Source organism: Canis lupus, chromosome 35 (genome assembly GCF_003254725.2).
Source record: "Canis lupus dingo isolate Sandy chromosome 35, ASM325472v2, whole genome shotgun sequence".
Taxonomy (NCBI): Eukaryota; Metazoa; Chordata; class Mammalia; order Carnivora; family Canidae; genus Canis; species Canis lupus.
This window is the reverse complement of record NC_064277.1, coordinates 18389730-18416035: the sequence shown is the minus strand read 5'-3', so window position 1 is coordinate 18416035 and position 26306 is coordinate 18389730. Positions and strand designations below refer to the sequence as shown.

Below are 26306 nucleotides of genomic sequence, written 5' to 3'. Positions count from 1 at the left end.
GGAAGTAATGTTGGAAGGATGCCAAAATATGTCAGAGTGGAACTAAAATAACTCCCCCAGTTTCAAAACTAATATCCCCTTACCATCTGTATATGTTATGAGATACCTGATGGAAATGTAAGTATTGTTCTTAGCATTGAGACCAGTTAGTTACTTCTAGTATTTGAATTTTTAGTTTCATATTCTTTCTAGAACTCCATATCCTCATATACCTTCTCTGTTTTTTTGTTTCTCCTTTCAGCTTTATGGTAATCACTGCTCTAAGTGGACCTCTTACTTTTCTCTAGTCATTCACTGTATTAGTTACCTGATAGATTATGTTAAAGAAAATCTTAGTTAGTAGAATCAAAGGTTTATTTCTTGCTTCTGCTGCAATCCATTCTCTGTTGGTTAAAGACACTGCTCTGTGTCTTTTTCTTCCAAGTCTTTTTCTTCCAAATTTGAGTAAGGCTTATGGAGCCTCTACCATCTGGAGAGTTGTCTGTTGCTGTGCCACAAAAAGTGGTGAAGCAGGTTATCCTACATCGACTCTGAAAGGTTTCTGCTTGGCAGTGATAAACATCAATTGGGCTCATCTAATAACTAAAGCATGCCACATTACCATGCTCAACTTCCAGTAGGTTGGGAAGTGTCATTTTACTCTATATGCCATGAGGATAGAGAACTGGCATAGCTGGTGAACATCTCTAATGACTCATTCAAGGCTGTTCTGCTGGCAATTCTCTCTCCCCTTCTTTCTCCTTCCCTTTCCCTCTTCCTCAGTCCATCTCATACTCTCTCTCTCTCCCTTTCTTCCTTCCTCTTTTCCTTCCTTTCTTTGACCTTTTGCAAATGACTAGAAAAACATTCCTGGAATTCTTGAAAAAAACGGGAGGCTAAGCATTCAGTACTGTAGGATTGTTACAAATATTGAAAAAAGATTGATTTGCTAGTACATTGCATTGTAACTGCCTAGCTAGTGGTTCTAAATGTAATCTGATGATGCACAGACAATAGAATCAGAGTCTGAACAGACTGTAGACAAATTAGAGTTTTAGCAAAGACCCAAAGTGCATCTCTTTGACCTTATCCTGGAGCTCTAGGATGCTGATGTTCCCTGTTAGTTGTATGAATCACCATGGCAATTGATCAATATAAAATTTAGTGTATATTTTTTCCTTGAGTGTTTTAAAATGTTTGGTTCTGAAGAATACCTTTTCCCTTCTGTGTCTCATTCTGTCTCTGTCTCTCCCTCTCTCTCTCTTTCTGTTTTTCTATTAAATCTAGGCAACAAGAAAGCATTTTCTCTTTTCTGTAATTTAAAAGCTTTTTAGCAGTTCAATATATTTGAAAATGTCTGAAAATTGACTCCTGACAAAACAGAACTCCATAGTTACACTCATTTTATAGGCATTTATGTCAAATCAATTCCTTTCACGTTTTCTTATTGGTATGCTCACATTCACTGCTAGGACTATGTCTCCAGAAGAGAGAATGTATCACAGGTGATGGCCAGTTTTATACTGTAATGAGGAAGACCTGTTAGATATGAACTGGGGTGCCAACCTTATCATAGACCACTTGCTAATATTAAACCAATGCTTAAAGTTAAGCAGAATGATATAAAAGGGAATCCAGTCTATTATACATGTCAATGATAAATATACACACGTATATATGTGTGTGTGTGTCTGTGTGTGTGTGTATTTTTTTTCTCACTTTGGTCCATATCCCCACATCCACATATCTTCACGGAGTGCTCCCAATCATTTGCTGTCAGCACCAAGCCACATTCATGTCCCTTAGATTCTGGGCAGGGAGGGCTCCCAACCTACTGTGCTTGGACTCAGTAGAAAGTTATCCTACAACCATGTATTAAAAAAATAAATAACCTTACAATCATTTTGAAACAAATGCTAATTATTACTTTTAAAAAGGTACCTGCTTTCAATTAAGCAGGAAATTATCTAAGAAGCCACTTAATTTGCTTTGGTCTGTAGTCCCACAACTGCTTTATGCTGAGTGGAGCATGAAATTAAATATGTAAGAACTCTCCTAATGGTTGTGTTTCAGAATGCCAGCATTTTAGAATCTTAGGTATTCTAAGTGGTAACAAATACAAAATCAAAGAATATGAGAATTGGATTTGAGAAAAAATAGAAAATATTAATGTCCTCTATATTTGCATATAGATGATATGTGTTTTAAAATGGTAAAGTTTTGAAGAATGTATTGCCTATTAATTTTTGCATACAGGAAGGGTAGCAGTTCCTGTATGGAAAAAAAAAATCTGGCTTACAATAAAATGCCACTATTTTCCCCCTTGAAAACTCTTACACTATTTTCTTGGGCCCAAATATAAAGTAGATTATGTAGGGATAGATTAAAAGAGAAGGTCATAATGAATTTTTACCATTTGCTGAAGAAATGCGAATACTAATCCCCTGTTGGAGGTATCCGTCTTTGTTAAGAGCCAAGAATACATACTGTTTGCGATGGAGAAACTGTTTGTGTAGACATATAAGGGCACTAGTTTATGCAGGAAATTTTAGAAGCATTACTAAAATGACACTTCAATCAGTACTAACAATGTTGTAAATGCTAGATGGTTCTCAGAGCCTCTTATTTATTTAAAACATTTTTTACAACTTTAAAACTATTTTTATACTAGATAAATCTTTTCAAACACTAATCATATTACAAGTAAACATTTAAAAAATCTCTGTATAAATGCGGATAAAAGCATACTTGTTCTTTTGCAGTTTGTATTCCAAATCAACTCTTTATTTCTTCTTTTTATACTAGGTTAGACATTCTGCCATTTTACCAGGAAATCTTTACAAACATGTAGAAAAATGTGACTGATATCTCTTCCCCTGCGGATGGAGCAACGTAAGTTTGAGCTGAGATAGTGTGTGCAGTCCTAAAGTTGCTCTAACATTCATTATTTCGTTCTCAGGATGCTTAATATTCTAGTTTCTCTCCTGCAATCTACCTATACTTGATGATATTGTTAATGATTTCTAGTTTTATAAAACTCTCAACCATAAAAATTGAGAAGCTAAGAAAAAGATATGGCAATTTATGGGGTTTTGGCTGTTTTTCCCAAACCAAAGTTCTCCTGCATTTGCTCTTGAGCCTTTTCTGATCAGAGGAAGAACACAGACTTTAATCACAGAATCTTGGTGCCAGGATCTGAAGAGAACTGCTTAACTTTTCTGGGCCAGAGGGCTATAAACTGTAGCATTGTTTTATGTACACAATGGGAAGAATGATAACTGTCTGTCAGAATCATGAGCATTGCTTGGGATGAGTAAAGAGAGCATCGCTTAGAGTGGCTGACACATAGTAGGGCTTCATTATCATGACTGGAATGTCTTCAGTTAATTGGTGGGACATCTCGGCTTCCTTTTCTCGTTTCTGCCCGGCTATGGCAGGTCTTAGCAGGTCTTGGCAGGCACGTCATGTCATTCTTTTATCCTCCCAACAGCCGTGTGAGGTGGGTGTTGTTATTATCTCATTTACAGAGGAGGAAATCAGAACACAGAGACCGAGGGTAGCTTATTTGCCATTTCAGACAGAAATACACAGGTGAGGGTGACACTTTGAGTTCAAAAGGCGTTGTTTTTTTTTCTCCTGAAAGTCAACCAAAGTTTTCCCTACTAATAGGATTTAAGGGGGTCGCTATCAGCTTGCAAAACATTTGCCCACTTAACCATGTGTCTTTTGGCAGGGAACATTAATGACCAAGTAGAGGATAATAGTTTTAACACTACAGGCATAGCTAGTTTGATTGCACTTTGCTGTATTGTGCTTTGCGGATGTTGCTTTTTTTTTTTCCTTTTACACACAGGGACATATGGTGATCCTGTGTCAAGCAAGTGTATTGGCATATTTCCGACAGGATTTACTTATTTTGTAGCTCCGTGTCACATTTTGGTAATTCTCATAATATTTCAGACTTTGCATTATTATTATATGTGTTAGGGTCCTCTGTGATCAGTGAACTTTGATTTTACTATTGTAACTATTTTGCAGATCCATAAACTGGGCCAGTATAAAGTGTCAAACTTAACTGATAAATCCTGTTTGTGTGTTGACTATTCCACCAGCCAGGAGTTTCTCTACCTTACTCCCTCTCCTCAGGCCCCCTTTTTCCCTGAGACACAATAATATTGAAATTATCCCAATTAATAACCCTATAATAGCCTCTAGTGTTCAAGTGAAAGGCATAGTCAAATATCTCTCAATTTAAATCAAAAGCTAGAAATGATTAAGCTCAATGAGGAAGGCATGTTGAAAGTCAAGATAGGCTGAAAGCTAGGCCTCTTACACCAAAGAGTTAGCCAAGTTGTGAATGCAAAAGAAAAATTCTTGAAGGAAATTAAAAGTGCCACTCCAGTGAACACATGAATGATAAGAAAGTGAAACAGCCTTATTGCGGATATGGAGACAATTTGAGCAGTCTGGACAGAGGATCAAACCAGCCACAATATTCCCTTAAGCCAAAGCCTCATCCACAGCCAGGCCCTGACTCTCTTCAATTCCAACAAGGCTGAGAGAGGTGAGGAGGCTGCAGAAGGAAAGTCTGAAGCTGGCAGAGGTTGGTTCATGAGGTTTAAAGAAAGAAGACGTCTTTGTGACACAAAAATGCAAGGTGAAGCAGCAAGTGCTGATGTAGAAGCTACAGCAAATTATCCAGAAGATCTAGCTAAGAGAATTAATGAAGGCGGCTACACTAAACAACAGATTTTTAATGTAGATGAAACAGCCTTCTATTGGAAGAAGATACCATGTATACCTAGAGAGCAGAAGTCAGTACCTGACTTCAAAGCACAGACTGACTTGTTAGGGGCTAACGCAGCTCCTGACTTAAAGTTGAAGCCAGTGCTCAGTCATCATTCCAAAAACCCTAGGGCCCTTAAAAATGATGCTAGATCTACCTTGCCTGTGCTATGTAAATGGAACAACAAAGCCAGGATGGCAGCGCATCTGTTCACAACATGATTTGCTCAATATTTTAAGCCCACTGTTCAGACCTACTGCTCAGGAAAAAAAAAAAAAAAAAAAAAAAGATCCCTTTTAAAATCTTACTGCTCTTTGACAATGCACCTGGTCACCCAAGCACCCAAGAGCTCTGATGGAGATGAATAAGAGGATGAACCTTATTTTCATGCCTGCTGACACAACATCTATTCTGTAGCTTATGGATCAAAGAATAATTTTGACTTTCAAGCCTTATGATTTAAGAAATACATTTCATAAGGCTAAAGCTTTCATAGACAGCAATTCCTCTGATGGATCTGGGCAAAGTCAATTGAAAACCTTCTGGAAAGGATTCACCATTCTAGATGCCATGAAGAACATTCATGATTTATGGACTAGGTCAAAATAGCAACACGAACAGGGCTTTGGGAGAAGTTGACTCCAACCCTCCTATAGACTTTGAGGGATCCAAGGCTCCGCTCCAGTGGAGGAAGTCACTGCAGGTGTGGTAGAAACAAGAGAGCTAGACTTAGAAGATAGGACTGCAAACTCATGATTGAACTGGAATCAATTTTCTTATGGATAAACAAAGAAAGTAGTTTCTTGAGATGGACTCTTGTTCTGGTAAAAATGATAGGAAGATTCTGGAATGACAATGAAGGATTTAGAATATTGCAGGGTTTGAGACGATTGACTCCAATTCTGAAAGAAGATCTACTGTGGGTAAAAGGCTATCAACCAGCAACACACAGAAATTGTTTGTGAAAGGAAAAGCCAATGGATGGGGCCAACTTCACTGTTATCTTGTTTTAAGAGCTTGTGACAGCACCCCTTACCCCCATTCAGCAACCACCATCCTGACCAGTCAAGAGCCAGCAACATCAAGACTTGACCCTCCCACAGCAAAAAGATTAGAACTTGCTTGAAACTTAGATAATACTTAGAATTTTTTAATAATAAAGTGTTTTTAATTAAGCTATATTCATTGCTTTTTTAGACATGATGATATTGCAAACTTAATTTACCATAGTATAGTGTAAACATAACTTCTATACACACTGGGAAACCAAAAAAAGAAGCAATTTGAGTCACTTTATTGCAGTATTTGCTTTATTGCAATAGTCTAGAACTGAACCCAGGCCCTCAGATGTAGGCCTGCACTATGTTCGGCTTGGAATGGACAGGTTTAAGACATAGAACTTGTTCTGAGCATAGCTAAATCTTTGCTGCAATAAAGGATATAGAACAGTCCAACTATATTTATTAGACAAGCACCAAAGTACGAATTTAAAGATAAAAATAAGTGCCTTTCTATAGCTGAATGTGTGATTTATTTATACACGAGGGGATTTAATATTCTAATTAATGAGTGGGCATTATGCACATGATGTCCATTAGTGTTAATGAATAATGTGTGTGTGGCATAATAGATTGCTGTGCTAAACACATGGTGCTCCCTGCTAAGAAGCAGATCTGTATATTATAATTTGTACGTGTGATATCACACCTATGAAATCAGGAAAATGAATTAATTACATTTACAAGTGTTTGGTAGAACGGTCATTTCAAGAGTTAGCCAAATCTTTAAGAAATGCATAGGGGATAATGTCTTACCAGGAAATAGTTGGCCAATAGTTTAAGCATCTCTACTTGGAGAAAAAAGATACTTAATTTGGAAGGAGTGAATTGGAAGATAGGGCCCAGAAAAACATTCCAGACTCTGAAATTCTGACATTCACAAGTCAAAATTGGCCAAATTTAGATTACAGCAGGGATGTCATTTGATCTAAGAGGTGTGGGGCCAGACTTAGCTATCCAAATATTCACTCCTGAGAGCCTGACTTGGCCCCAGGAAATACAGTTTCTTGTTCTTTCTTTCAGTAGGAAGTTGCATGGAAAATAGAACAAGAAAATGAAAATAAATTTGGCTTCAGGGAGCAATAACCAACCCTCAGCTGGTAAAATATACCAGGTTTTAAAGATAAAGTACCTACCTCATAGCATTTCCTTTACCCAGTGTGCCCTCCAACAGGGCTGGCCATTCTTAATGCCCTGTGGCCACCCTGAAAAGCAAAGAGAACAGCTTTGAATGAAATAGCATAATTAAAAAAAAAAAAAAAAAACAATAGTGTTGGGGGACCTGGATGGCTCAGTGGTTGAGCCTCTGCCTTTGGTTCACGTTGTGATCCTGGGGTCCTGGGATCGAGTCCTTCATCACGCTCCCTACATGGAGCCTACTTCTCCCTCTGTCTCTGCCTCTCTCGCTGTATCTCTCATGAATAAATGAATAAAATCTTTAAAAAAAATAGTATTTTATTTTATTTTATTTTATTTTATTTTTAGCCAAGGGATGCACTCTGAAATATCACTCATCAACTCATCAACACTGTTTAAGTAATTGTTTAAATCACAAAACGAATGTCAGATTCCAACAGCCCTATGAGTAAATGTTCTAGAGCACTTAGGTAGTTCCCTAATCTTGGCTATTAAGGGCCTGACACAGTCAGTCCTCGATAAGTATATCTTGAATAAGTGGAAGAACTAATGAATAAATGAATGACTATTTCAATTTTCACATCTGGATTAAATAATTAAAGGCCATGGAAAAGAGATAGCAAATAATGGGGCATGCATACCACTTGTCTATCCTCCCTTATTATTTGATTAGAGCTTTTTGTCCTGCTGAGAAGGAGGGTAACCCTGGTATCTTTCTCAGTGCAGGACCCCAAAATATCCCCATCAGCCAACTGGAGTTCATTTAAAAGAAAGCATATTTGCAGTCCTGAAATATTTAGAGAGTGAACAATTAAAAGGTGAGGGTTCATGATGGGCATGACCCTTATATGGGGTCTGTTAACCCTGGATAATCTTCAATGTTTACAACATACCAGGATATGCAGGACTCCAAAGACATGAGTTTCCCCAAAAGACATATCAGTTTTGTTTTGTAGGACTACAACGTGTAACCTATTGTGTGATAAGAAGAGAAAACAATTGGTAAGGAGAGGATTGAACATAGAAATGATCCATAAATTACATAGCAGTATTGTTATTGCTATCAGTGCAGGTAGAAAGGGTTGGAACAAAGAAGGAAGGAAAAGAAATATCCTGTCCTTCTTAGGCCATACAAGAGTTCAAAGCTGGACTGGGCTTAAAATGAACATCTCTCGATTTCAAGTAATTCAGTTAGTTTTATTTATTTATCTATCAAGACTCTGAGTTTATATGTAACTTGTAAGTACTATGTGTGTATACAAAATGAAGATGTGGAATTGATATTGGACATGCAAAGATGGATAAGATGTGGTCCCTGTCCTCAAGGGGCTCCCAGTCCAGTGAGGAAAGTGAGAGGTACAAAAATAGTCACAATTTAATGTGGACATTCGAGAGTAGTCCACTTATTTGGTAAACATATTGAGCGCTGGACCGTAATGCCTCTCTTACACATACTAGTAGAGACCACTGTTTCAGGCTCAAATATACATTTCAATTAAAAAATAAAATATTTTGATATTCAATTCTTAAAAAAATTGTACCAGTATATTGCTTTATTGAAATATATATGTGCTTCGTAAAAAAAAAAAAAATAAATAATTTGTAAAATAGAATTTATGCCTGAAATGAATTCACACTGTCAGAAATTCATTTAATCATAAATGTTTCAATGCTATGATGACTGCTTAAAAAGAAAATACAAGTGAGGTTTTCAGGCTTGTTTTAAAACTAACTTAAAGTTTCATTCATTCCTTCAACATGTAAATTACCTAGCAGTGACTGTGGTCAAAATGCTATTCTCTCTTTGATGGAAACATTTACATTCTAGTGAGGAAATAAAATCTGTACCTGATAATGTTGCTATAGGGAAAAAAGTAGGGTGTATCATTAAGGGGTTATAACTTGTTATACATTGGAAAGTCATACATTGGAAACCTAATGCCCAAAGTGATGGTATTAGGGAGTGGGGCATGAGAGGTGATTAGGTCATGAGGGTGGTGCCCTCATGAAGGGGATTAGTGCCCTTATAAAAGAGGCTCCAGAGAGCTCCCTCACCCCTTCCACCATGTGAGGACACAGCCAGAAGTCAGCAGTCTGCAAGACCTTCACTAGAACCAGACCATGCTAGAACCTTCCAGCTTCCAGAACTGTAAGAACAAAATTTTTGTTTAGAAGCCACTCAGTCTGTGGTATATTTGTTGTAGCAGCCCAAACAGACAGTGGCACAAATAAAATCTACTGAATTAAGGGTAAAGGGAATAAATTCTAGCTTTGTAGAACGAGGGTGTGGATTCCAGACAGCGTGTAATGATGGCACATGGGTTAGGGCTCAAAGTAAAAAAACAAAAATAAAAATAAAAAGATCCTGCTGTTCCATCTGTCTGTCATCTATCTATTTATCTATCAATCAGTCGTCTATCATCATCTATCTATCTACACCCACACATATAGCATATAGTATCTTTTAAATAGAAGCATAGTACACATGTAGAAAAGAATAGTGTATAGCTTGGACAATTTTCACAATATACATACAACCCTTTAGCCAGTATTCAGATCAAGAAGTGGATCATTTTCAGCACTTAGTTTTAGCTTTGTTTTTTTTTTTTTTTTTTTTTTTTTTTTAGTTTTAGCTTTTACTTAGTTTTGTTGCTATTGTTGCTGTTTTAATAAGATTTGAAGTAGAAGTAAAGGATCATTTTTTCCCTTCATATGGTGATTCAATGATTTAAGTACCATTTATTAAAAACATTTTCCTCTCGCCATTAGACTATCTTGGCATATTTGCCAAAATCAGTTGACTACATATTGTAGGCGGTCTATTTCAGCATTCTGTTCCTTTGATGAATAGAAATTCCTTTTAAACATTATAGTTAGTGCTTAGGTGCTATTTATAAAATTTTTGCTTACTACAAGATCATGAAGATATTCTCATATATTTTCTCCTAAAAGCTTTATTTTTTTACCTTTCACATTTAGATCTACAGTCCCTCTGGAAAAGATTTTTGTGTGTGTATGTTATGAGGCAGGAATAAAGATTTACTTATTTCCATGGCTATTCAACTGACCCAGAACCATTTGTAGAAAATTCTGTAATTTCCCCCACTGTATTTCAGTGAATTGCCTCTTGGTCATAAATCAAATGATCTCATTTGTGTGTTTCTGGTTCTGGATTCTATAATTTTTTTTTTTTACTATATTTTTATGGCAATTTATGCTGTCTTAATTAATATAGCTTTACAATAAATTGGAATCAGTAGTGTAAATTATCCAGCTTTTTGTCATTCAAGATTGTTTTGGTGATTTTTGTGTGTTTTTTTATTTTTTTTTTGTATTTCCAGATAAATGTTAGAATTATTTGTCAAAAAAAATTATTTGTCAATTATATAAAAATCTGCTATGGATTTAATTACAATTGTATTTATCATTAAATTTGGAGAGCATTTTAGCTTTGTAATATTGAGGACTTTCAATTTATGAACACGGTATAACCTTCCATTTCTTTACATTTTATTTTTTATTTTTTGAGAGAGAGAGAGAGAGCACAAGCATGTGAGCAGAGGTCGGGGAGTGGCAGAGGGAGAGAGAGAGAGAGAGAGGAAGAATCTTAAGCAGGCTGAATGCCCAGCATGGAGCCCCATGTAGGGCTTAGTCTCATGACCCTGAGATCATGACCTGAGCTGAGATCAAGAGTTTCATGTTCAAGCGACTCAGCCACCCATACGTCCTTTCTTTACATCTTTTAACATATTTCTCCTAGTAGTTTCCAACGCAGAGGCTTTGCAATTTTGTATTTTTATATTTTTAGATGGATACCTAGCTATTCAATTTTTTAAAGTATCTGTGATAATGTTTTCATGTGTTAACTTGAGTAGACTACAGTCCCTCCTACACTAATCAAGGTCTTGCTGTGAAGGCATTTTGCATTTGTAATTAGTCACTCTAATCACTTGACCTTAAGGGCAATTATGTGGGTGGGCCTGACTACATCAGTTGGAAGACCTTAAAATCAGGGCTGAGGTTTCCCTTTCAGAGAGAAGAAATTCTCTCTGTGGATGATAGCTCTGGTCCATGGAGGTTCATTTTGCTTATGATCCTTCCTGACTGCCTGGCCTGTGAATTCTCACTTGCTTACTTTGCTTTCACAACTGCAAACCAATTTTACATAGTAAATCTCTATCCATGTATCTATCACCAACTTATCTATTTATCTATTTGTCATCCATCTCTTACTGGTTCTTTTCTGGTTAAATGCTGATACAGATTTTGGTCCTAGAGATGATTCTGAAAGAAGAGAATCTTCAGGATGAGTTCTCTGAATTGATGCTTGGCAGTCCATGGAAAGATATAGCAAAAGGATTAGTAAAATTATTGTAATTGCATGCCCCTAAACAAGTACCATGCATGTCCCTAATCAAGTACCATGGCCTCAGAAGTATTAAAAGACTTTCATTAAGGTCACCAGATACTGAGGATCCCAGTCAGGAGTCAAACCCAGACTAAGGTCTTAACAGCTATGCTATGCTATGCTGCCGCCTCATAAGGCACTGGGGGTTTAGTTAGATATAAATCAATATTATACTATTTATACCTTATATAATGCTGTATCTAAGCATCTTTTAAAAAAATCTTTTTTCCCCCAAAGGTTTTATTTATTCATGAGAGATGCACAGAGAGAAAGAGAGAGAGAGAGAGGCAGAGACACAGGCAGAGGGAGAAGCAGGCTCCATGCAGGGAGCCTGATGTGGAACTCAATCCCGGGTCTCCAGGATCACGCCCTGGGCTGAAGGCAGGCACCAAACTACTGAGCCACCCAGGGATCCCCTAAAATGTTCTTTTTTAAAAGTATTTATTTATTCATGAGAAACACACAGAGATATGCAGAGACATAGGCAGAGGGAGAAGCAGGTTCACTGCGGGGAGCCTGATGTGGGACTCCACTCCAGGACCTCAGGCTCACGCCCTGAGCCAAAGGCAAGGCACTCAACCACTGAGCTACCGCGTGCCCCTTTTAAAAAAAGCATCTTTTAAATGACTTTTTTCATTGGGTTGTTATTGTAGAGAAGCATATATGGTTGTGGGGGTGTTGGACATGGGGAGAAATAGAGTGGGATGGACTCACGTTTTCTGATAAGATATGGAATATTAGGTTCTATTCAAATATTCATCCACTCACTTCTTAGTGACTTGTTTTCACTCTTCTGATGTCAAAGACCATATTAATTTGCTCATATTCAAAAGCCAAAGAGATTTAAGAGCCAAAGAGAATGCATTAAAAACAATTTGCTTGCTGTTTATAGCAGTCTGGTATTTATGAGTCTTTTCTTCTTGAAAGGAAGGATGAGCACCAGTAGCTCTAATGGACTTAATTTCCTTGGTCAGCATGGGCAGAATGTTTTTGCATAGAGATTTGCAGGAACAATACCTGCTGCATTTTAATTTTTACAGAGATCTAAAGAATGTGTGTGCTGAATGCACCCCCTTTGAACTTTGCAACCCTAATCTCCAAGGGGACCAGGAACTTAATGGTGCCTCAGCCACATCCAGGCCAGACTGGGGAGTGAGTAGGGCTGAGGCAAGGAAGGCACAGAGCTTGGTCCCCTAGAGGACTGTTTTGTCTTCCTAATTCCTAAAGGAGGTGGTATTATGGGGTATGGAGACTCTATTAGAAAAGGAACAGCCTAAGGCAGCCCAGGTGGCACAGCAGTTTAGTGCTGCCTTCAACCCAGGGTGTGATCCTGGAGACCTGGGATGGAGTCCCACATCGGGCTCCCTGCATGGAGCCTGCTTCTCCCTCTGCCTGTGTCTCTGCCTCTCTCTCTCTCTCTCTCTCTCATGAATAAGTAAATAAAATCTTTAAAAAAGAAAAAGAAAAGGAACAGCCTAAAGAAAAAAGAGGGGCAAGAAATGGCAAAAGTTTGGGTTCAACACTCTAGCTAAATTAAAAGAAAAATATATGGGAGTAGAGAAACAAAGAGCCAAAGGTGCAGCCAGACAGGATGAGGGAGAGAGACAGCAGAACTAATTCTGTTTTTCTGTATTGCAGTAGAAAGATTGCTGGCTCTTTATGAGCAGACAAACTTGAGCTGCTTTTCTAGGAGAAACATTTCATTAGTTAATGCCCATTTTCTGCTGGCCTTGGAAATCGCAGAAGGCTGTGGCAGTATCTTTATTTTCATATCTCATACTGATATAGTGAGATGGAGTTAGTGTTCCATTTTCCAGACAAGCTGAGTCCAGTGGCTTGTCCAAAGATCCCCAAGGAGGCTGAGAGACACATCTCTTAAATATTTCTCAAGTAGTGTCTTGAGGAAATAATGAAGGCTTATATTTGCAAAGTATATTTTTGTGAGTCACCTTTGTTTCTCTGATTATCAAAGAATACTTTGAGGAAGGCAAGTGTTGTTATGATGAATGTGCCCAGCTGAGAAAATGGAAGCCATGGAGTTGAGTGCCATCACTATTCAGCCATGGAAGCCAGACATCTGGGCCCCAGGATCCTGTTCCTTATATGCCATGACTTTCACCTGCTCGCCTTTACACAGCTCCTCTCTCTGGAATATCCTTCCCTAACTCCAACTCCTGAGCTAGTTAAGGCTTTACCAGGAGCCTGGAGGGGATCCTCTACTTTATACACTCATGGGGGGAAGGCTCAAGTTCACAGCAGCTAGAGCTGAATCTGGGCTGGCTCCTGTGGGGCTCACATCTACTTGGAGCTTCTGGAAGAAGACCCTGTGAGATGCCCACCACCTCAGAAAAAGTAGCTGTTTTCCTGCCAGGCTAGGAAAACCCTTTTGCAAATAGTAAGTCTCTGATGCGCATGCCCTACAGATTCACCAGGTGGAAGGAATCCAGCCATCATTGCCTTGGTTCAGTCATTTCTCAGTTGGAGAGGGGCCCTTTGCCCAAGAGTCTGCCGTTTAATGAAATGTCCACTCAGCTTTGCCCTACCAGTGGGCTGCTAAGAGGTAGTAATAACAGCTGCCATTGGTTGCGGGCTTACTAGGAGAGAAAGTGCTTTATTTAGATTGCCTCATTAAGACCTCTGAGGTTATTTCAAAATTACAGAGGGACAAAATGAGGCTGGGTGAGGTGGATGGAGATGTCTAAAGTTATCTACTTAGTAATGAGCCAGAGCAGGGCCTGGGCATGCCACGTAGAAGTGTGCATGTTTGACACTTCTTAATCCCATTTACTTTCAGCCAGGGCAGGAATGAAGGTCACTGAACACTGTGCTTGGAAACTGGTTTTGCACTACTAAAGATGCTTCTATTGAACTTGGTCCGTGAACGAGCTGAGTCCTGCTTGCCTTCTGCTTAATTACCTGTGCAGGCAGCCCCTGCACTTTAATATCACCTCGCACCTGAGACTCTCCCAAGGTTATTAGACTGCGTCCTGAGGTGAGGGAAATTCTTTTTAAGCATTCATGCTTAATGGACTTCAGCTCAAAGCAACGGAATCTCCTACAGTGTACCTAGCACTGTTCTGGGCCCCAGGAAAATAAAGGTAAATTAGAACCAGCACTTATCCTGTGGGAGCTTTGAGCTTTGGAGGAAACGTTGCATTCAAATGAAACTGATAGACATTTTCTGGAGAGACACTAATATGTGACTATAAAAAGATAGGATAAGTAATGCAAAATAATAGTTATAAATAATTTGACAAAGTGTGCTGTATAATGTAGAGCAATGATCAGTCAGAAAAGTGTCAGGTAGGGTTTGAGTAGTAACAAAGACTATGTGAGAAGAGCATTTCCCCTGGTATTAATGGTAACTTTATTTGAAAGAGTTAATTTGCTCCTTGTGAGGGCCACATTAAAAAAGTATCTACGTTGGGGTTCCTGGCTGGCTCAGTTGGGAAAGCATATGACTCTTTATCTCAGGGTCCTGCGATGGAGCCCTACTTTGAGGGTAGAGTTTACTTAAAAAAATGTGTCTACACTTTTTTAAGTGTCTACACTTAATTTGAATATCTTTTATATGGATTTAGGGAGAGGTGGGCAAGAAGGGCCAATCATACAATTTAATGTTTCCAGGTAAAGTCAGATGAAAAAATATTACTTCTAAGTGTACGATTCCATGAACTAATACAAAACAGTAATTCTTAGACTAGGTATTGGTATATACTAAGAATTCACCAAATATTGGATATTATTGTTATCTCTTTGATAGAGTAATGGCTTGTGTTTCAGGTAGTGGCTCAAATGAATTTGCTATATAATGTATAATGTTTGGTGATTGAGTTTGATCCTGTATAATATATTTGCCCCTTGCAAAAAGCTTTTATCTTTTTCATTTTTGTATTTTTGCGACTAAAAGTAGAATGCCTTTGGAGAGATGTATCATTGCTTTGCTGCCCTGCTCAATAACTCTAGCCCCTCAGGTATTTATTGGTAGTTACTTCACAAATCCATACATTTTTAAAAGAACAGATATCCTTTCAAGCCATTCAGAAGTGTTTTCTAGGTACTCGTTTATATTCAAAGTCTGTTATCTTGCGTGAACATTCCCCGAAACATGCACCAGACATTTTTCTCATATTTTGGGTTGTCAATATGAAATGTACTTAAAATTTCCCACAGCATCAATTTTCTTTGTATGTTTTTCAGCACATTTCATATGCTTTGATAACAGATAATGTCTTGTTCTGCAATTACTTTCAAGAAAATGACTTCTATGGTTTTGTACCTTTAACTCACATTAAAAATACACTAATGAGCTTGTTGTCGTAGGAAACTATCTTTGTGTCAGACGGAATATAGCATTTGAAGAAACCGTTTTTTTTTTTTTTTTTTTGAAGAAACCGTTTGTGATGAGAGGGTTCCATTCCTGAACACGGCTGATATTAAGTTGTGAATTGCCTGCCCAGGTAGTATTCCTAGCCATTGTTGTCTTGCTCGAATGACCTGCATTTTGTGGAAGCTGAGCTATTTGGGGGTCAGCATTACTTGCAAGGTGAGGAAACATTTTTGCAAAGTTCTTCAGTAGTAAGAAAAACATGAACAAGCAAACACAATACATAATACAGAACAAATTACCTATCATGATAAATTTGCTGGCAATTTCTTCCCTGGAAAGGCATTTGTATGTTTTATTTGCATTCTTTTCCATACAGCTTAAGACAATATCATGAAAGTAATACATTCTCATTAAAATTTGAAATTATAGAATAGTTGTTTTTTTTTAATCAACAACCCGTTCATGGACAATCAGTGTCAACATTTTCAGGTATGTCTTTTGATTTCCTGTGCATGTTAAAAGATCATTCACATGTGTACATATCATTTTGTCACTTCTTAAAATACCTTTCATTATTGTACTTTCCATCTATTAATCAATTTTGTATAGTCATAACTAACTACAGCAAATATAGAGTCCCAGATTTTAGACTTGCCAGCCAACAGGCATTTCACTTTTCATTTTCTGATTATCTATAGACTTTTGGCTCATCATGCACTAAAAATCCATGGAGAGAAAATGTGTCTGCTTTGCTACATGCTTCAAACATTCATTCACTGGCTGTTCCTTTATAATATTTGGATATGTCCATAACCTTTTAACAAAATTGCATTGATCAATTTGTTCACTATAATAAAATGTAAGTACCAGTTTCTTAATTCACTTCTAGTCACTGTTTCAAAAAGGCCTACAGGCACAAAATTTAAAGCAGTTTTCCTAGGCATTGGATATCATTTGGGACCAGTATCTCCATGATCTCTCTTCCAGAAGAACCCATACTTACATCCATAAACTACATATATTGTGTAGCCTTCACATCTCACTTGCTCATCCGATCTGATACACAAAAGACTGAGGGCATCCTTCTTTTTTGGGGGGAGGAGTCAGCTTCATTATGGTATAATTTATCTACAATAAAGTTCAATTTAAGTATGCAATGCCATGAGTTTTGACAAGTGTATACAGTCCTATTCCCACACTGGGATCATGATATAGTACGTTTCTATTAGCCTAAAAGTTTCCTTGTGTCTTTTTGTAGTCAGTCTCCTCTCTTCTGTCTCTTGACTCCTGGTAATCCTGATCACTTTAGTCTGCCTCTTCTAGAATTTCATATAAAGGGAATCATATAATCATTTATGTTTGGCTTCTTGCACTTAACATAAGCCTCTCCAGAGTATCTATGCTTTGATGTAAATATATGCATTCCTGTTTGTTGCTGAAGAATATTTCATTGTATGAATATACCGTTGTTAGTTTATCTCTTTGACAGTTGATGAGTATTTGCCTTCTTTCCAATTTTTGGACAATTATTGATATAAATAAAGCAGCCCTGAGCTTGAGTACAAATCTTTGTATGGACACATTTTTGTTTCTCTTGGATAAGGACTTGGAAGTGGAATTGCTAGGCCATATAGTATGTGTATATCTAACTTAAGAAAGAACTGCCAATTTATTTTCCCAAGTGGCAGTTCTATATTGCATTCCCACAAGCAATAAATAAAAGGCTAGTTGTTCCACCTCTGTGCCAACACTTGGCATCTTATGTTTTTTTTCTTTTTTTTTTTTTTTAAGTTTTAGGTATTTTTTTGGTGATATTTAGTGGCTTTAATGACCACTTTTTCCCTAATAACTCACAGTGTTGAAAATTTGTCATGTGCTTATTTGTCATCTTTATATTTTCTTTAAAATCCTTTGCGTCTTTATATTGGATTATTTTCCTTATGGAAATAATTTTTAACACAGTCTGCATATGAATTCAGATATATATTTATAAGTTTACCAGATATTTGCATATATTTTTTTCTCAATCTGTAGCCCACCTTTTCATTTTCTCCTTCCAAAGATTTTTTGAAGATGTATCTAATTACTTGAGAGAGAGAGAGAGAGAAAGAAAGAAAGAAAATGAGCAGGGGGGAGGGGCGGAAGGAGAAGCAGACTTCCTGCTGAGCAGTGAGCCTGATACAGGGCTCAACCCCAGGATCTTGAGATCATGACCTGAGCCAAAAATCAGACCTTTAACTGACGATCCACCAGGTACTCCCCACCTTTTCATTTTCTTAACAGTACCTTTTCAATAGCAAAGTTGTGACATTTAAAATTTTTTCCATGAAGGCCATTTAATCAATTTTTTTCTTCTTGGGTCCTAGGTAAAAAAATATTTGCCTAACTCAAAGTCTGTAAGATTTTTTCTTATATTTTCTTCTAGAAGTTGGATAATTTGGGGCTTTATATTTGAATTTATGATCCATTTTAAAATTAATTTCTGGGGGTACCTGGCTGGCTCAGTTGGAAGAGCATGTGACTCTTGATCTTGGGTTTGTGAGTTTGAGCCCCACATTGGGTATAGAGATTGCTTAAAAAAATAAAACCTTAAATAAATTCTGGATGTGATATGAATCCATGTCAAGTTTCACTTTTTTGCATATTTATCCAGTTTTTATCTTGCATCATTTATTAAAACCCTTTTTATTTCCTTCACTGAATTGCCCTAGATATGTGTAAACCAATTAACCAACAAACAAAAAAACCCCAAACTAATTGGCCATATATATGTGGGTCTATTTCTGGATTCTTTAGTTCATCCACTGAGTTCAGTTTCTGCCTTGACACCATAGCACACTGTTTTGATTACCATAGTTTCTTTAGTAAGTCTTGAAATCAGGCCATGTTATTTCTCTAACTTTGTTGTCTTGCAGTTATTTTGCCTATTCTAGGTTCTTTGTATTTCCATGTGAATTTTAGAATTGATTTTTGAATTTCATCAACAAAGGACTTTTATCCAGAATGTATGAAGAACTCTCAATTTTGTAATATATTTTTATAGCATGGGGGTGGGGATGGGATGGAGGCAGGTCATGTCTCTTTCAAGCTTATCCTCTCTTCCTTTAGCACATCTCTCGATTGTATAATTAAAGTTGCTCATAGCGGTTCTAGAATATTTCAGACAATTCTTAAAATTCTTAGAAATGCAAACACACCTTTGATATGCAGTCCTAGATCCAGAAAGCCATGGGGGCATGTCAGGCCATAAAGCAATCAGGATCTTGATGCATTATATTAAAAATAGGCTGAACCTTTTTAAACAGAATCAGTATCCAGCTTCTGATAATCATTGCTGTAACCAGAAGTCAAAGGATTCTTTCTTGCTCATGAGTAGAAAGAACTGCAGTTCTTGTGGTCACAACTCTAACATACTCATAGCACTCATTATTAGCCTCGAGTATGTAGGGCGATGCTACAGTGTCGAGGCCTTTACAGCAGCAGCTGTGGATACTGTCCTGTTTAAACTGACCCCTTTATTCCTCATTATAGTCATGTTGAGCCAGGACTTAGATCTTTTTTTTTTTAATTCATCTTCCTTAGTGCTTCTCTCTTGTTGGATTTTTTTCCAGCAGATAGAAGCTATCAATTTATTGAGATTTTTATCCTCTGGTCTGTTTAGAATGCATATTTTCTGGCATATATCGTATTTGTGGATCAGACATTGACAATGTAAAAGGCACTTAAATTATTATATTCTGATTAACAAAATTCAAGCCCTTGAAATAGGATAACTGAGCTAATGCATTCCACATTCTGGCATCTCATTCAGTACCAATGTATTAATCAGAATCAGTGATGATAGCATACTGTATCCTTGTCAAAATAAACATTAAAAATACATTTGTTCTAAATAAAATCTTGTATTGATTTGTCAATGTGTTTTATAAATAGAAAACTTTACACCTGCTGTCAAATCTTCTAATAAAAAAAACCTGTTTCTGAAACAGACTGAAGTTCAATGATTAGTACAATCCCTCTGTGTGTGGGGGGAGAGGATACTAGCTCATCAGCATGCACCATTGGCATCCCTTACTTTCAGAAAAACAAAGAGGAAAGCAGCTATGGAAAGCAATTGATATTCCTGCGCAGGTTGGAGTTGATATGCAAATGGATAAACACAATGTTTCCATTCCTAGGAAGCTATATAGAATCACACCAGCAGGGGTTTTCATACTGTATTTCCTTCTGTTTTAGCTCTGTTGTCATTCCAGAAGCTGTGAGACTAAGAATTTCTAAGAGATGCATTAAGGGATTCAAAACCCCAACAGAGAACTATGTAACAATTAGCAATCATACAAAAAGTAAACAATAAAGCCTGCAACAATACTAGGAAGGTATTACAAAACCAATTTTCAAATTTGGGGCGATATTAGTGTCATATGACTTTGTGACTCACTATTATTAACATACTGCTTATGGGCTTATGGATCTTTTTCGATAAGGTATAAAATGAACTGGTCTAGAGCTAATTAGGTAATTGTTTTTGTTTTTAATTAAGCTCTGTCTTACTTAATATCTCCCCAGGGGGTCTGATACACATTGGATGGTCGTGCTGTTTTTGGTTGGGGGGGCTTTAAGGCTACTTCTAAGTGTCCCCCATTAAATTTAAGTACAGAAAAATCCCTATTTTATGTAGCTCTACTTTCTGGTAAATCTCTGCATGGATCTCGAACTAGTTGAAGGACAATCAGGAATGAGTAAGCTAAGAGATCCAAGGTCTTCATTTAACCAGATAAGAATAGGCCTGTCAAGTCTTGCCTGTTTCCTGGTGAGTAGCCCATCCTTCTACACAGCTGTACCACCTGTCCCCCAGGAGGAGGCAAACAGCCTCCCAGTCTTTAAGACTAGTCCCAGCTTTAGAAAGGCAGGGCTCCATTACTTTAGATTTAACAAACTCAAACATTACACTTTCTGTTAGTATCACTCTGCTTAGAACTCAATTATAGCAATAGATTTCCGATTAGCTCTTGATGCCCAAGTGCTACCTTGCTAATAATCCTTATTATCCCTGGTCCTAAACTCCTCGGCCCTTACTCATGGGTATCTTTGTGCTCACCATGTCTTCGACCAAGGGAATGGTTCTGGTTCTAGGTCATGACTTCCAGTTGGTGTCCTCATTTTGTGGCTAATCTAACTTCCTCATCTAATATAATAGAATCTGACTTTCTGTCTAGTGCTCATGCTATTAAATGATTTTGTATGGACACCTTAAGGAAAACCCATGCAGGACTTCACTCTAAACCCCATGTTATCTACCTTTAGCTATTTGTATTTTCTTACATGGTTGAACCTGATGATGCAGCAAAATGAAATTTTGTTTACTTATCTTTGGAAATAAATTGTAATTGGATGGTTAGTGATCTTCTGTTCAGTGGAAGAGACATTTCAAGCAGGAATGATTTATTTGATGAGATTGATCTCAGCTTAGAAAACAGCACCCTGAACCTTCTCCCATGATCTTAAATTGGCTAGTGGGGATTCACAAGGTTACAAGGCCTTTTCAAAGGCAGAGAATAGGTAGTTGTAGGAGAATGAGGGACAACCTTGCTTGCTTGGTAAAGGTCTTTAATTAGGGAAGACAAATCTTTGAATAAGTAGCATGCACAATTTGCTTGTGTTTGTTGTATAGAGAGAAGCACGAACAGTCATTCTCTTAAGCTCATTGGCCTGATCAGAATCCCATGGCCAGACATAGCTATAAAGGGAGCTAGAAAGCCAGTGTCCTGATTTTTGTTTTTGTGGTGGGAGGCAAGCAAGATAATGGAGAGGTAGGAATGGTTGTTTTGTCTGCCAGAATGGTCTTCTCATTTCTCTGGTTTCTCAGCCTTCAGGACGGGTCCTCTAAAGTTGTAGATCTTCATCATCAATCATGTTTACTCACTTATGCTCTTGGTTATATTTTTCTGCATGTGCATTTTGCTCAAGTTCCAGATCATAGGATCTGGGACCATTTATGCCCACCCTGTGCCCTCCTTTCTAGCTGCCTCACCTTCATTTCCTTCAAGACTCTGTTCCTTCACCCTGTGGATTCTCTTACTGTTTGCTAAAAAAGTGGCATACTGTCTTATGCCCATGTTGCCTCAAATGTGTAGCTTTTACTCATTAATGAAGATCATCTCCATCAAGTTCCCTTCTGGGAAACCTTCCCAAAGGCCGTCCTTCTGATTAGTGCTGATGATGCAGTGTCATAATGCTTTGGTTGTCTGTTCCTACACTCAAGGATTTCTTGGTCTAGTGGGACAGAGAGACATGGGAACAGTGCCCAGCACATGGTAGGCATTCAGTAAGTGTGCAGTGAAGGACACTATAGGCAGCTGAAGGGAGCAACTAGCTTTTAGTATTTTCTGGTCTCCACCGCCACAGCCTAACACAGTGAATAACTAATAATCTGTAGATTATTAGTTTATTAGAACCAACTAATTTGATTAGTTGATTAATCAAATGAGCAAAAACCCCTCCCATTTTTAGTCTTATAACATCTATTGAGATTAATAGTGCTGTTGCCCATCATATTAGTGGCCATGTGGTACCAGCTGCCCTGTATGATATACTAAACAGAACATCTTTTTTCCTTTTCCTATTCTCTCCTCAGTGTATGCCATGTGTTTGTGTGACCCTTCTTATCTTTATTTTTATTTCTTTCCAGTTTCATCACATCAATAATGCTAATTTCATATCCCCATTGTTTATCTATTCATGTCTGATTTACATTATCACCATGGCTTGTCTCTCTCTGCCTCAGTGGAGCAGGGGCAGTCTTTGTATCCAAAAGCTAGGATAAATCTAAATATTCTAGCACAGAAACCGTTTAATATTCCCAGCACTGACCCCTGACAAGCAGGTTTTGTGCACAATACCATGAAACTTGATTTCTGGAGGAATGAAGAATTATTTCTTCCCCACAGAAAATAACCTGAAGACTACTTCGTCGCTTACAGACTCTTAATTCTATTTAAAAATGATAATACTGAATTCACATGGCTTAATACATACTAATATAGATTTCTGTTTTGTTTTATCCCTTCCCAAACCATTTGAGTATCCACAGATTATCTATAGAGGTTGACAGAGAGACTGACTATCCTAGATTAGTAGTGAGTCAACTGGTTTGCTGAGACATAAAATATCTTTGGTAAAAGGACCTCCTAAATCATAGCAGAGATGAAAATAAAAAGTTATATCGTCAAATGCATATTTACTCTTTTTTATTGAGATATAACTGACACATAACTTTATATTAGTTTTTACAACATAATGATTTGACATATGTATATATTGTGAAATGATCACCACAATATGTTTAGCTAACATGCGTCACCACCATAGTTACAATTTGTGTGTGTGTGATGAGAACTTTTAAAATCTATTCTCCTAGAAACTTTCAAATATACAACACCATATTGTTTATTTTATTTTATTTTATTTTTTTATTTTTATTTTATTTTATTTTTTTTATTTTTATTTTTTATTGGTGTTCAATTTACTAACATACAGAATAACCCCCAGTGCCCGTCACCCATTCACTTCCACCCCCCGCCCTCCTCCCCTTCTACCACCCCTAGTTCGTTTCCCAGAGTTAGCAGTCTTTATGTTCTGTCTCCCTTTCTGATATTTCCCACACATTTCTTCTCCCTTCCCTTATATTCCCTTTCACTATTATTTATATTCCCCAAATGAATGAGAACATATAATGTTTGTCCTTCTCCGACTGACTTACTTCACTCAGCATAATACCCTCCAGTTCCATCCACGTGTACAATGGAATATTACTCAGCTATTAGAAATGACAAATACCCACCATATTGTTAACTATGATCACCATGCTGTACATTACCTCCTCAGGACTTATTTATATAATTAGGAGTTTATACCTTTTGACCACCTCTACCTATTCTTATATTCTATCTCCATTTCTATATTCTTTTTTCCCTCTATTTTCATACTCTTAATATACATACATTTTTTTTTGTTTGAACCACTGATTCATCTTAGAAATGCATGTCTGAGTTGGGTTTACTTAGGGCCTTATTGGATCTTAAAAACAACAAAAAAACCCTCCTTACCTGTTTGATTTACTTTGGGGCATTTGCAGACCAAAACTGAGAAACAGGTGAAGTTTTACAATCCTCATTCTTTCAGTAAACACTTATTTAGTGGTCACTGGGAAAGAAAAAAAACTCATATCCTCTGGGAATTAGTCATATGTTGGATCAAAGCCATATATTTAACTGTTGTTTAACTGTTTAAAACACTGATTCCTATATCTATCTATCATCTATCTATCTATCTATCTATCTATCTATCTATCTATCTATCATCTATCATCTATCTATCTATCAATCATCTATCTAAAGACTAATAGTCCTTATCTCAGGAGTTGTACAGATCGGAAACCCAAAGGTAAGAGCTCGGTAAGTAGTAATGGTTACTGTTAATATGATGACCACTGCTACTGGCTCAGAAATGCCTCAAGAACTGCATGAGATAAGGCACAGTCCTTGCTCATAAGGAACTTTCATTTTACTTGGGGTGGAGGAATGTAAGCAGCTAATTATGCCACAAGACAGCATAATTTGGGGGCAATAATAGAGGTAGAAACAAACTATTGGAATAGAAATTGGGTAAATTTGGATTACACAGAGCTATCAGAACAAGCCCCCTGAGGAATAAGACCGTGGTGAGCCTTCAGAAATGAGCAGGATCTTAATAGAAGAGGGCTTTATTGGCCGGGCCTATCTTTTCTTTAACCTTTGCATCAGAGTGGTTTCTACCTCATTCCTCCTCCTTTCTGTACTTGATGACTTCCTCAGAAAATATTATGATACTATAATGTGTAGGAGAACTACTCCCTCTGATTATATTTGTGTGTAACTCTCGTGTGGAAGATACATGAAAGATCACATGGTTATGAGGTACTATTTGGTTTTGTGGTCTATAAAATTCAGATTGGATTTGCGGGAGAAACAGTCACCTGAAAAAGGAGTGTCTCAGGCTAGACAGTCAGAAACCAGAGTGTCAAATCCAGATGGGCTTGCAGGATGTTTCTCTTGGGCTTACCCATAGAGTTAATTATATATTAGAGATGTTCCCTTTGGAAGGTGTTGGCACTCTCCCTATAGAGCTGGATTTGGGATGTGGAGTTAGGAAGACCAAGAGACTTAACAGAAAAGTTTTGGGGATCCTTTGATACTCTGAAGGAGCAAGCCCTCCCTGAATATGAGCCAGGTGTACTCCGTAAAGTCATGCAGATCTGGGTTGGAATTCCAGCTCTGTAGTTTATCAATGGCTTATTTTGGACAAGTTACTAAATCTCTCTAGGTCTTATTGTCCTACTTATGAAGTGTTAATAATACAATCTTCCTTGTATGGTTGATGTGAGAATTAAATGAAATAGCTCCTAGACATGTGAAGCTCCCAGACTGGAGTCACAGAGTACTAGTTTCTGTTCCTTTTTCCCTCTCCCATTCTCTCCACTTCCCCTGTTCCTGCCACCATTTTACTTGAGTATTCCAGTCAGTATAAGCTTTGCTAAGAGATACTAAGAACAGAGGCTTTAGTCAATGCATGACCCAGAATATTAGAAGGAGAACATGCCATTCCTGGAGGTGGCCATGGTAACCACAAGGCAAAAACCCCAAGAGGCATAAAGCTATGGTGAAGAGAGTAGTGAGGAAGGATCAATACTTGACCAGCCAACCTTCTTTCCAGTGCTAAATTTTAATGGTCTACATTGTACTAAGAGACAGGCATCCCATATAAGGATATCGACACCTTAATGCAATATTAAGTAAACATACAACTTCTCCTAGTGGCATTTTTGAAATGAAAAATTTTGCTTCAAGTGAAAAGAATTTTAAGAATTCTTAAGCAATTTGAGAAGATATTTTTGAGGAGGATGAGGATTGAATGGGTGGCAGGGATATTTACTCTAGGTCACTGGACTCAGAAGTGAAACATTTACTTTACCTTTTTTTTAAATAAGGTTTTTATCCTCTTTTTTTTTTTTTTAAAGATTGTATTTATTCACAGAGACACACGCACACACACACAGAGGGGCGGGGGGGGGGCGGGCAGAGACACAGGCAGAGGGAGAAGCAGGTTCCATGCAGGGAGCCCAATGTGGGACTCGATCCCAGGACTCCAGGATCACGCCCCGGGCTGAAGGCAGACTCTGAACCACTGAGCTACCCAGGGATGCCCACATTTACTTTACCTAATTATAAGTAGCTCTATCATAGTGGGACAGAAGGCCAGAAATTCCAGTTTTTAAATTGCTCAGCCTCATTTGATGATCTATGGTGAATGATTTACACTGGATTTCTCTGACTTAGCTAACTCGAGTGTATTCTTACAACCTTGCCCAATAATACCTTGGCTGACATCATTGTCAGTATTCAGTTCTTTACTCGGGTCTGCAAATGCAAAGTGAAGAAGAACTGAGGCAAAAGTGCTGTTGGGCACAAATTTATGAAGCTAAAGTGGATTTTGGCCCAAATGATCCAGTGTTGTGTTGCTCTCCAGTCTTTCGTAGCCCAGTGGAGAAAAGCTATTTCCCTATTGAGAAAC

At 37.7% G+C, this 26306-nt stretch overlaps 1 long non-coding RNA gene across 13 annotated transcripts in view; it reads left to right on the top strand.

Annotated features, from left to right (window-relative positions):
* LOC112657565 (uncharacterized) overlaps positions 1 to 26306 on the top strand; it is a 319254-nt gene that overhangs the window by 8905 nt on the left and 284043 nt on the right. For all 13 annotated transcript variants that reach the window (XR_007408364.1, XR_007408363.1, XR_007408374.1 and 10 more), the window contains exon 2: positions 2785 to 2871. This is a non-coding gene — a long non-coding RNA (uncharacterized LOC112657565). The remainder of the gene's footprint in view (positions 1 to 2784; positions 2872 to 26306) is intronic.